The sequence below is a fragment of the Lolium perenne genome, chromosome 3 (genome assembly GCF_019359855.2).
Source record: "Lolium perenne isolate Kyuss_39 chromosome 3, Kyuss_2.0, whole genome shotgun sequence".
In the NCBI taxonomy this organism is placed as follows: domain Eukaryota; kingdom Viridiplantae; phylum Streptophyta; class Magnoliopsida; order Poales; family Poaceae; genus Lolium; species Lolium perenne.
Genome location: NC_067246.2, coordinates 330,184,144 through 330,197,078, shown reverse-complemented (window position 1 = coordinate 330,197,078; position 12,935 = coordinate 330,184,144).

Here is a 12,935-nt window from a genome sequence, read left to right as displayed (position 1 = left end):
CACACCATTGCGCTATGGTGTTCCCGGCGGTGTCAAATGTAAAAGTATTATGCATTTCTTTAAATGCATGCCAAACTAACTCAGATATTCACCTCCACGACCAGAACGTAGAAATTTAATCTTCTTGTTACGTTCATTTTCTACTTCACTTTGGAATTCCTTAAACTTCTCGAAAGTTTCCGATTTATGTTTCATCAAGTAGATATACCCATATCTACTCAAATCATCTGTGAAAGTAAGAACATAACGATAACCACTGCGCGATGCTACACTCATTGGTCCACATACATCAGTATGTATGATTTCCAACAAGTCTGTAGCTCGTTCCATAATACCAGAGAATGGAGTCTTAGTCATTTTTCCCATTAGCATGCTTCGCATTTATCAAGTGATTCAAAATCAAGTGATTGAAGCAGTCCATCGGAATGGAGTTTCTTCATGCATTTCACTCCAATATGACCAACACGACAGTGCCACATATATGTAGAATTATCATTCAGTTTCTTTCGTTTAGCATCAATGCTATGTATATGTGTATCACTACTATCGAGATTTAACAGAAATAAACCATTCATCTCAGGTGCATGACCATAAAAGATATTATTCATATAAATCGAACAACCATTATTCTCAGACTTGAATGAATAACCGCTTTGCAATAAACAAGATCTAGACATAATGTTCATGCTCAACGCAGGCACCAAATAACAATTATTTAGATTTAAAACTAATCCTGATGGTAGATGTAGAGGGAGCGTGCCGACGGCGATCACATCGACCTTGGATCCATTTCCAACGCGCATCATCACATCGTCCCTCGCTAGTCTTCGTTTATTCTGTAGCTCCTGTTTCGAGTTAAAAATATGAGCAACCGAACCAGTATCAAATTCCTAGGAACTACTACGATTACTAGTAATATAGACATCAATAAGATGTATATCAGATATACCTTTCTTTTTGATGTTGCCGCTCTTCAGATCTACCAGGTACTTTGAGCAGTTCCGCTTCCAGTGTCCATCTTGTTTGCAGTAATAGCACACCGTATTAGGTTTAGGGCCAGTCTTGGGTTTCTTAGGAGGCGCGTCGGCTTTCTTGCCGCCCTTCTTGAATTTACTATGTTCCTTAGACTTGCCCTCCTTCTTGAATTTGGTGGTCTTATTGACCATCAACACTTGGTGCTCTTTCTTTATCTCCACTTCAGCAGTTTTCAGGATTGAGAAGAGTTCAGGTAACGTCTTGTTCATGCACTGCATGTTGTAGTTCATCATGAAGTTCTTGTAACTAGGTGACAGTGATTAAAGAACACATTGAATCCCCAAGGCGTTAGGAATCGTTATTCCCATGTCATGGAGTTTCTTCGCATGCCCAGACATCTTGAGCACGTGCTCACTAACGAAGTTGCCTTCTTCCATCTTACAGTTAAAGAACTTTTTAGAAGCAACATAGCTTTCCACGGCCGCACGAGTTTCAAGTATCACTTTGAGCTCACTGATTATATCATGAGGGTCGTGGTTCTCAAAGCGTTTCTGAAGCTCCGATTCTAAACCGTAGAGGATGGCACACTGAACTATGGAGTATTGTGTTCCGAGTGAGGTAAACAGCTTTAGCCTCATCGATGGATGTTCCTGCAGGTGGGTCACCCAGCGGTGCTTCGATGACAAAGAGAAGTTGTCCAGCAGTGAGGACAATTCTCAAGTTGCGGAACAAATCCGCAAAGTTGCTTCCATTGTTTTTCAGCTTTTCTTTCTCTAGGAACAAATTAAAATTGATGGTAGGGGTCGCCATAATCTACAACATATTTGCAAAATTTTAGACTAAGTTTAGGGAAATTTGAGTTTACTATTAATTTAAAATTAACTAGGTGAACTCCCACTCAAAACAATATTACTCGAATTGTCTTAGTGATTACACAAACCAAATCAACTACACCAAGTCCGATCATCACGTGAGATGATGTAATTTCAATGGAGAACATCCACATGTTCATCATATCATCTATATGATTCATGCTTAACCTTTCGGTCTTCCGTGTTTTGAGGCCATGTTTGTACATGCTAGGCTCATCAAGTCAAACCCTAGTTTCCGCATGTGCAAAACTGGCTTGCACCCGTTGTATGCACATATTGAGTTTATCATACCCGATCATCACGAGATGCTTCAAAACAACGAGTCTTAGCAACGGTGCTAACTAAGGACGAACACTTTATTATCTTGATTTTTAGTGAGAGGGATGATACGCGTAAAGCACACGTCCATTGGGAACCCCAAGAGGAAGGTGTGATGCGTACAACAGCAAGTTTTCCCTCAGTAAGAAACCAAGGTTATCGAACCAGTAGGAGTCAAGGACCACGTGAAGGTTGTTGGTGGCGGAGTGTAGTGCGGCGCAACACCAGGGATTCCGGCGCCAACGTGGAACCTGCACAACACAATCAAAATACTTTGCCCCAACGTAACAGTGAGGTTGTCAATCTCACCGGCTTGCTGTAAACAAAGGATTAAATGTATAGTGTGGAAGATGATGTTTGTTTGCGAAGAATAGTAGAGAACAATGTTTGCAGTAGAATGTATTCAGATGTAAAAGAATGGACCGGGGTCCACAGTTCACTAGTGGTGTCTCTCCAATAAGAAATAGCATGTTGGGTGAACAAATTACAGTTGGGCAATTGACAAATATAGAGGGCATAACAATGCACATACATATCATGATGACTACTATGAGATTTACTTAGGGCATTACGACAAATTACATAGACCGCTATCCAGCATGCATCTATGCCTAAAAAGTCCACCTTCGGGTTAGCATCCGCACCCCTTCCAGTATTAAGTTGCAAACAACAGACAATTGCATTAAGTATGGTGCGTAATGTAATCAACACAAATATCCTTAGACAATGCATCAATGTTTTATCCCTAGTGGCAATAGCACATCCACAACCTTAGAACTTTCTGTCACTGTCCCAGATTCAATGGAGGCATGAACCACTATCGAGTATAAATACTCCCTCTTGGAGTTACAAGTATCAACTTGGCCATAGCCTCTACTAGCAACGGAGAGCATGCAAGAACATAAACAACACATATATGATAGATTGATAATCAACTTGACATAGTATTCCATATTCATCGGATCCCAACAAACACAACATGTAGCATTACAAATAGATGATCTTGATCATGATATGCAGCTCACAAGATCTAACATGATAGCACAATGAGGAGAAGACAACCATCTAGCTAGTGCTATGGACCCATAGTCCAAGGATGAACTACTCACACATCAGTCCGGAGGCGATCATGGTGATGAAGAGTCCTCCGGGAGATGATTCCCCTCCCCGGCAGGGTGCCGGAGGCGATCTCCTGAATCCCCAGAGATGGGATTGGCGGCGGCGGCGTCTCTGGAACTATTTCCGTATCGTGGCTCTCGGTAATAGGGTTTTCGCGACGGAGAGTTTAAGTAGGCGAAAGGGCAGAGTTGGAGGCGGCGCAGGGGCCCCACACCATAGGCCGGCGCGGGCCCCATGCTGGCCGCGCTGCCCTATGGTTACGGCCCCTCGTGGCCCCACTTCGTATGCTCTTCGGTCTTCTGGAAGCTCCGTGGAAAAATAAGACCCTGGGCGTTGATTTCGTCCAATTCCGAGAATATTTCCTTTGTAGGATTTCTGAAAACCAAAAACATCAGAAAACAGGCACTGGCGCTTCGGCATCTCGTTAATAGGTTAGTGCCGGAAAATGCATATAAATGATATAACGTGTGTATAAAACATGTGAGTATTGTCAAAAAATTAGCATGGAACATAAGAAATTATAGATACGTTTGAGACGTATCAAGCATCCCCAAGCTTAGTTCCTACTCGCCCTCGAGTAGGTAAACGATAACAAAGATAATTTCTGAAGTGACATGCTATCATAATCTTGATCAATACTATTGTAAAGCATATAAAGTGAATGCAGTGATTCGAAGCAATGGTAAAGACAATGACTAAACAACTGAATCATATAACAAAGACTTTTCATGAATAGTACTTTCAAGAAAAGCATCAATAAGGCTTGCATAGGAGTTAACTCATAAAGCAATAGATTCTTAGTAGAAAGCTTTGAAGCAACACAAAGGAAGATATAAGTTTCAGCAGTTGCTTTCAACTTCAACATGTATATCTCATGGATAATTGTCAACACAAAGTAGTATGTAGGAATCAATGCACACAGTTTAAACAAGTGTTTGCTTCTAAGATAGAAAGAAGTAGGTAAACTGACTCAACATAAAAGTAAAAGAAAGGCCCTTCGCAGAGGGAAGCATGGATTACTATTTTTGTGCTAGAGCTTTTCATTTTGAAAACATAGAAACAATTTTGTCAACGGTAGTAATAATTCATATGTGTTATGCATAAGACATCCTATAAGTTGCAAGCCTCATGCATAGAATACAAATAGTGCTCGCACCTTGTCCTAATTAGCTTGGATTTACATGGATTATCATTGCATAACATATGTTTCAACCAAGTGTCACAAAGGGGTACCTCTATGCCGCCTGTACAAAGGTCTAAGGAGAAAGTTCGCATTGGATTTCTCGCTTTTGATTATTCTCAACTTAGACATCCATACCGGGACAACATAGAAAACAGATAATGGACTCCTCTTTAATGCATAAGCATTCAACAACAGATAATATTCTCATAAGAGATTGAGGATTAATGTCCAAACTGAAACTTCCACCATGATTCATGGCTTTAGTTAGCGGCCCAATGTTCTTCTCTAACAATATGCATACTCAAACCATTTGATCATGATAAATCACCCTTACTTCAGACAAGACGAACATGCATAGCAACTCACATGATATTCAACAAAGGTGTAATAGTTGATGGCGTCCCCAGAAACATGGTTACTGCTCAACAAGCAACTTATAAGAAATAATATACATAAGCTACATATTCTTTACCACAATAGTTTTTAAGGATATTTTCCCATGAGCTATATATTGCAAAGACAAGGAATGAAATTTTAAAGGTAGCACTCAAGTAATTTACTTTGGAATGGCAGAGAAATACCATGTAGTAGGTTGGTATGGTGGACACGAATGGCATAGTTTTTGGCTCAAGGATTTGGATGTACGAGAAGTATTCCCTCTCAATACAAGGCTTTGGCTAGCAAGGTTGTTTGAAGCAAACACAAGTATGAACCGGTACAGCAAAACTTACATAAGAGCATATTGCAAGCTTTATAAGACTCTACACTGTCTTCCTTGTTGTTCAGACACCTCACCAGAAAATATCTAGACATTAGAGAGACCAATCATGCAAACCAAATTTCAACAAGCTCTATGGTAGTTCTTCATTAATAGGTGCAAAGTACATGATGCAAGAGCTTAAACATGATCTATTTGAGAACAACAATTGCCAAGTATCAAATTATTCAAGATATTATACCAATTACCACATGAAGCATTTTCTGTTTCCAACCATATAACAATGAACGGAGCAGTTTTAACCTTCGCCATGAACATTAAAAGTAAAGCTAAGAACACATGCGTTCATATGCAACAACGGAGCGTGTCTCTCTCCCAAACAAAGAATGCTAGGATCCGATTTTATTCAAACACAAATAAAAATAAAAACATACAGACGCTCCAAGTAAAGCACATAAGATGTGACGGAATAAAAATATAGTTTCACTAGAGGTGACCTGATAAGTTGTCGATGAAAAAGGGATGCCTTGGGCATCCCCAAGCTTAGATGCTTGAGTAATCTTAAAATATGCAGGGATGAACCACAGGGGCATGCCCAAGCTTAGACTTTTCACTCTTCTTGATCATATTGTATCATCCTCCTCTCTTGACCCTTGAAAACTTCCTCCACACCAAACTCAAAACAAACTCATTAGAGGGTTAGCGCATAATCGAAAATTCACATATTCAGAGGTGACATAATCATTCTTAACACTTCTGGACATTGCACAAAGCTATTGAAAGTTAATGGAACAAAGAAATCCATCAAACATAGCAAAATAGGTAATGCGAAACAAAAGGCAGAATCTGTCAAAACAGAATAGTCCATAAAGACGAATTTTTCTGGGGCACTTAACTTGCTCAGATGAAAAAGCTCAAATTGAATGAAAGTTGCGTACATATCTGAGGATCACGCATGTAAATTGGCAGATTTTTCTGAGTTACCTACAGAGGGGGCTTTTCAATTTCGTGACAGTAAGAAATCTGTTTCTGCGCAGTAATCCAAATCTAGTATCAACCCTACTATCAAAGACTTTACTTGGCACAACAATGCAATAAAATAAATATAAGGAGAGGTTTCTACAGTAGTAAAAACTTTCAAGACTCAAATATAAAATAAAAGTGCAGAAGTAAAATAATGGGTTGTCTCCCATAAGCGCTTTTCTTTAACGCCTTTCAGCTAGGCGCAGAAAGTGTGAATCAAGTATTATCAAGAGATGAAGCATTAACATTCTTACCAGGGGCTTTGCGCCTACCCTTCTTACTCTTGGGTTTAGGGAATATATAACCGCATCCGGGTGTAGAGGTAAAATTTAGAGTGCCTTCCCCACATCTATGATTGCTCCCATGAGTTTCAGCAGGGATCTTTCAAGTGTGATTTGTCCTGTCCCTACACATTCAACAACGAGATAATCAGTGCATACCGTTCTTCCAAGAAAGGTTGTGAACACGCCTTCAGCTATTCCCTTAGAAATTATAATAGAGTTATCAGTAAGAGTTATTCCTTCTCCTCCTTCAGTAAGTTCCCAAAGTGTCAAAGATTCATAAATTCTTTTAGGCATAAGGCAGAACTCAGACATAATGTCACAATGGGCACGAATTTTTTACCACAAATAGCAACTTTAATAGTAGGCACCCACATTGAAGGTTCAAAGCTTACTGGGACATAATCATAATATTCACGAATCTGGTTGTACCCTTCTTTTAAACAAGATATATTCGTTTCGAGAGTGTTTAATCTATTATGAATGCTAGCAAGAGATGAATCAAAATTATTAGCGGAGCTAGATGATGTAACCAATTTTTTATGGCATTAAAAGCTTGATCCCCATCACAGTGAAGGAAATCTCCTCCCACTACAGCATCTAAGGCATATCTATAGCGAAGAATAAGCCCAAAATAGAAGTTACTAAGAAGCAAACTTAGAGTCATTTTAGGTTCAGTTTTACTATAAGAATCAAAAATTCTTGACCAAGCTTCTTTAAAACTCTCCTAACCCCCTTGTTTAAAAGTAAAGATCGTTTCCTCAGCTGATAGAGTAACAGCTACAGGACTAGTCATGATAATAGAATAAAGTAAATGCAAGTAACTAATTTTATTTTTGTGTTTTTAATATAGAGAATGTAAACATGACAGTAAATAAAGTAATGCAAGTAAATAATTTTTTGTATTTATGATATAGAGAACAAACAAAGCAGTAAAATAAAATAAAGCAAAGCAAGACAAAAACAAAGTAGAGAGATTGGATGTGGGAGACTCCCCTTGCAGCGTGTCTTGATCTCCCCGGCAATGGTGCCAGAAAACAGTCTTGATACGCGTAAAGCACACGTCCGTTGGGAACCCCAAGAGGAAGGTGTGATGCGTATAGCAGCAAGTTTTCCCTCAGTAAGAAACCAAGGTTATCGAACCAGTAGGAGTCAAGGACCACGTGAAGGTTGTTGGTGGCGGGGTGTAGTGCGGCACAACACCAGGGATTCCGGCGCCAACGTGGAACCTGCACAACACAATCAAAATACTTTGCCCCAACGTAACAGTGAGGTTGTCAATCTCACCGGCTTGCTGTAAACAAAGGATTAAATGTATAGTGTGGAAGATGATGTTTGTTTGCGAAGAATAGTAGAGAACAATGTTTGCAGTAGATTGTATTCAGATGTAAAAGAATGGACCGGGGTCCACAGTTCACTAGTGTTGTCTCTCCAATAAGAAATAGCATGTTGGGTGAACAAATTACAGTTGGGCAATTGACAAATAGAGAGGGCATAACAATGCACATACATATCATGATGAATACTATGAGATTTACTTAGGGCATTACGACAAATTACATAGACCGCTATCCAGCATGCATCTATGCCTAAAAAGTCCACCTTCGGGTTAGCATCCGCACCCCTTCCAGTATTAAGTTGCAAACAACAGACAATTGCATTAAGTATGGTGCGTAATGTAATCAACACAAATATCCTTAGACAATGCATCAATGTTTTATCCCTAGTGGCAACAGCACATCCACAACCTTAGAACTTTCTGTCATTGTCCCAGATTCAGTGGAGGCATGAACCACTATCGAGCATAAATACTCCCTCTTGGAGTTACAAGTATCAACTTGGCCAGAGCCTCTACTAGCAACGGAGAGCATGCAAGAACATAAACAACACATATATGATAGATTGATAATCAACTTGACATAGTATTCCATATTCATCGGATCCCAACAAACACAACATGTAGCATTACAAATAGATGATCTTGATCATGATATGCAGCTCACAAGATCTAACATGATAGCACAATGAGGAGAAGACAACCATCTAGCTAGTGCTATGTACCCATAGTCCAAGGATGAACTACTCACACATCAGTCCGGAGGCGATCATGGTGATGAAGAGTCCTCCGGGAGATGATTCCCCTTCCCGGCAGGGTGCCGGAGGCGATCTCCTGAATCCCCCGAGATGGGATTGGCGGCGGCGGCGTCTCTGGAACTATTTCTGTATCGTGGCTCTCGGTAATAGGGTTTTCGCGACGGAGAGTTTAAGTACGCGGAAGGGCAGAGTTGGAGGCGGCGCAGGGGCCCCACACCATAGGCCAGCGCGGGCCCCATGCTGGCCGCGCCGCCCTATGGTTACGGCCCCTCGTGGCCCCACTTCGTATGCTCTTCGGTCTTCTGGAAGCTCCGTGGAAAAATAAGACCCTGGGCGTTGATTTCGTCCAATTCCGAGAATATTTCCTTTGTAGGATTTCTGAAAACCAAAAACATCAGAAAACAGGCACTGGCGCTTCGGCATCTCGTTAATAGGTTAGTGCCGGAAAATGCATATAAATGATATAACGTGTGTATAAAACATGTGAGTATTGTCAAAAAATTAGCATGGAACATAAGAAATTATAGATACGTTTGCGTATCAAGCATCCCCAAGCTTAGTTCCTACTCGCCCTCGAGTAGGTAAACGATAACAAAGATAATTTCTGAAGTGACATGCTATCATAATCTTGATCAATACTATTGTAAAGCATATGAAGTGAATGCAGTGATTCGAAGCAATGGTAAAGACAATGACTAAACAACTGAATCATATAACAAAGACTTTTCATGAATAGTAATTTCAAGACAAGCATCAATAAGACTTGCATAGGAGTTAACTCATAAAGCAATAGATTCTTAGTAGAAAGCTTTGAAGCAACACAAAGAAAGATATAAGTTTCAGCAGTTGCTTTCAACTTCAACATGTATATCTCATGGATAATTGTCAACACAAAGTAATATGATGAATGCAAATAAGCAAGTATGTAGGAATCAATGCACACAGTTGAAACAAGTGTTTGCTTCTAAGATAGAAAGAAGTAGGTAAACTGACTCAACATAAAAGTAAAAGAAAGGCCCTTCGCAGAGGGAAGCATGGATTACTATTTTTGTGCTAGAGCTTTTCATTTTGAAAACATAGAAACAATTTTGTCAACAGTAGTAATAATTCATATGTGTTATGCATAAGACATCCTATAAGTTGCAAGCCTCATGCATAGAATACAAATTGTGCTCGCACCTTGTCCTAATTAGCTTGGATTTACATGGATTATCATTGCATAACATATGTTTCAACCAAGTGTCACAAAGGGGTACCTCTATGCCGCCTGTACAAAGGTCTAAGGAGAAAGTTCGCATTGGATTTCTCGCTTTTGATTATTCTCAACTTAGACATCCATACCGGGACAACATAGAAAACAGATAATGGACTCCTCTTTAATGCATAAGCTTTCAACAACAGATAATATTCTCATAAGAGATTGAGGATTAATGTCCAAACTGAAACTTCCACCATGATTCATAGCTTTAGTTAGCGGCCCAATGTTCTTCTCTAACAATATGCATACTCAAACCATTTGATCATGATAAATCACCCTTACTTCAGACAAGACGAACATGCATAGCAACTCACATGATATTCAACAAAGGTGTAATAGTTGATGGCGTCCCCAGAAACATGGTTACCGCTCAACAAGCAACTTATAAGAAATAAGATACATAAGCTACATATTCTTTACCACAATAGTTTTTAAGGATATTTTCCCATGAGCTATATATTGCAAAGACAAGGAATGAAATTTTAAAGGTAGCACTCAAGTAATTTACTTTCTGTCACTGTCCAGATTCAAGGGAGGCATGAACCCACTATCGAGCATAAATACTCCCTCTTGGAGTTACAAATATCAACTTGGCCAGAGCCTCTACTAGCAACGGAGAGCATGCAAGAACATAAACAACACATATATGATAGATTGATAATCAACTTGACATAGTATTCCATATTCATCGGATCCCAACAAACACAACATGTAGCATTACAAATAGATGATCTTGATCATGATAGGCAGCTCACAAGATCTAACATGATAGCACAATGAGGAGAAGACAACCATCTAGCTACTGCTATGGACCCATAGTCCAAGGATGAACTACTCACACATCAGTCCGGAGGCGATCACGGTGATGAAGAGTGTAAACACCCGGATTTTTAACTCCAGATGCCTATTATGCCATACCTCGCAATCCCAGGAATATTGTTTTTGCGAGACATAATAGTTAAGTAGCATAGAGTCATCATTTATTACAACACATACTTGTCTTACAACCATAGATCACATGATCCAATATTACACAAATAGATTGTTCAACAACACAAATAGTAGCGGAAGCGAAGTAGTAGTGGACTATCTATTCCACAGGCAACGCTTGACGTTAGAAGACGATCCTAGTTATCGTAGACGTCCTGTTGTTCGTCATCCTGATACTGTTGCTCCCCTTCAAAGTCTGGCATTTGAATAGCCAGGGACAAAGCCATGAGTACTTTAAAGTACTCGCAAACTAATACTAATGTAATTACTTACTAAGTATATTAAGGGATGCTAAGCTCTAGGTTTATTTGCATAAAGCCAAGTTTTAGTTTAATAAACATTTAGTAAAGACTCTTCATTTGTAGACTAACTCCAGTGGGAACATTAGTGTCATTCCCACAAATCATTTGTGATTCAAGTCAAATTACCTTTCAATTCACCATTCCTTTTTAAGATCAAAAGCTGATAACGGAACAGTATGGCCTTTCCAATCGTCCATAACCGTGGACAAGGCTATTCGAATAGGTTTAACACTCTACAGAGGTTGTACTCTTGTGCCACAACTTTTGATTACATCCGTCGAGGATAACCCCGAATCATTATAACTCAGTACGCGGATCATCAACCTTAACCTTTCACTTGTATATACTAGTATAGACACCTCTCCCCATGAGCTTGGCCTCCCGGTGAAAACCAACTGTTAACCCGGGAACTGCACAGGGCTTGGGCCGTACATTCACCTCATATTCACATCATTTCACATGTAACGAAGGCAGCCTCGGCGTAACCCCTATGATGCTTGTTTAGAGGGAACCCATACTAAGATACACAAGTTTCTAGTTAAGCCCTACCCATAATCAGGTATTGTGGGGGTACTTGTATAATTGGAAGGGTATCGCATTCAAACCCAATCATCAGTTTTCATTTAAATTCACCAAGTCAACCATGTCACCTTCAACTTCACATTCTTTCAAAGTCACTTCACTTCACCATGTTCCCATCTAGAGTAGTCAAATTTTTATTTGATTAGCACTAGCAACTATTTCATGTGGGGTGCTATCTAGCTTTGATTTGCTCTAAGCTAACCTTAAATCTTGTTCTACTCTATACCAAGTGAATCATAAATCAAAGAGTACTTTGAAATAAATAAGCCAAAATAATTGTAAGGTAAAAACATTGGATAGGTAAGACATAAAATAAAGTGTGATGGTGCCTTGCTCTTGTAGAGCTATGAACTTGGTGATTTGGCAAGAGTATTAGCTTGCCTTGAGCAGGGTAGTTGCCAAAGTTCTCCTCCTCCTCCTGGGAGTAGGCTTCCTCCTCTTGATACTCATCGTTACTAGCGTCTATATACGAATACGAAGTATAAACACCAAACCGATCTTACATGCTAGACTAAAACACACCAAAGAGTTCACACAACTAATTCTAGCATCATATCATTCATGGCATGGTGAATTACTTGGTTGGTTCTTATTTAAGAGAAAATAATTTCCTCTCATTATACTTATTACTTTGCTTTGCTATGTAGATCTTTAGAGAAAAATAATGTCCTCTCATTCAATCCTATTCAGATTTAATCTCCTCAAATAATAATCAGGTATGAAATATAAGTTGACCAAGGTCAACATTCCATATCTATTATATGGGAGTATAATTTAAATGAGGTGCTACACCTCATACAATTTAAGACTAACATGTAAATGATTTAAAATCTCTAAGTAATAAAAATTAGAGGTTTATTAGCCTAAGGTAATTTCCTCTTATTGTATTACTTAGGATCAAGATTTAAATGAGAGAGTAGCTCTCATACTATTTATAGAATTTGAATTACAAGATTTAAATGCACTAGAAATGGCTACATAGCCATTATTTTGATCTAGTCCATGATCATACAAACAACCTATCTATATTATTGCATAATCAATTAGTGGTCATTAATTGTGATTTATGAGAGTTGGAATCAACTCAAAATCAATTATGGTTGAATTTTAAATAAAGTTTCAATTTGTAAAAGTCCTTGTCTTGTTATTTTTAGCATTTTAATTCTACTACGAATTTGGATATCGGACCAGTGGCATTGGCTAGATAATTTCATTGGCTT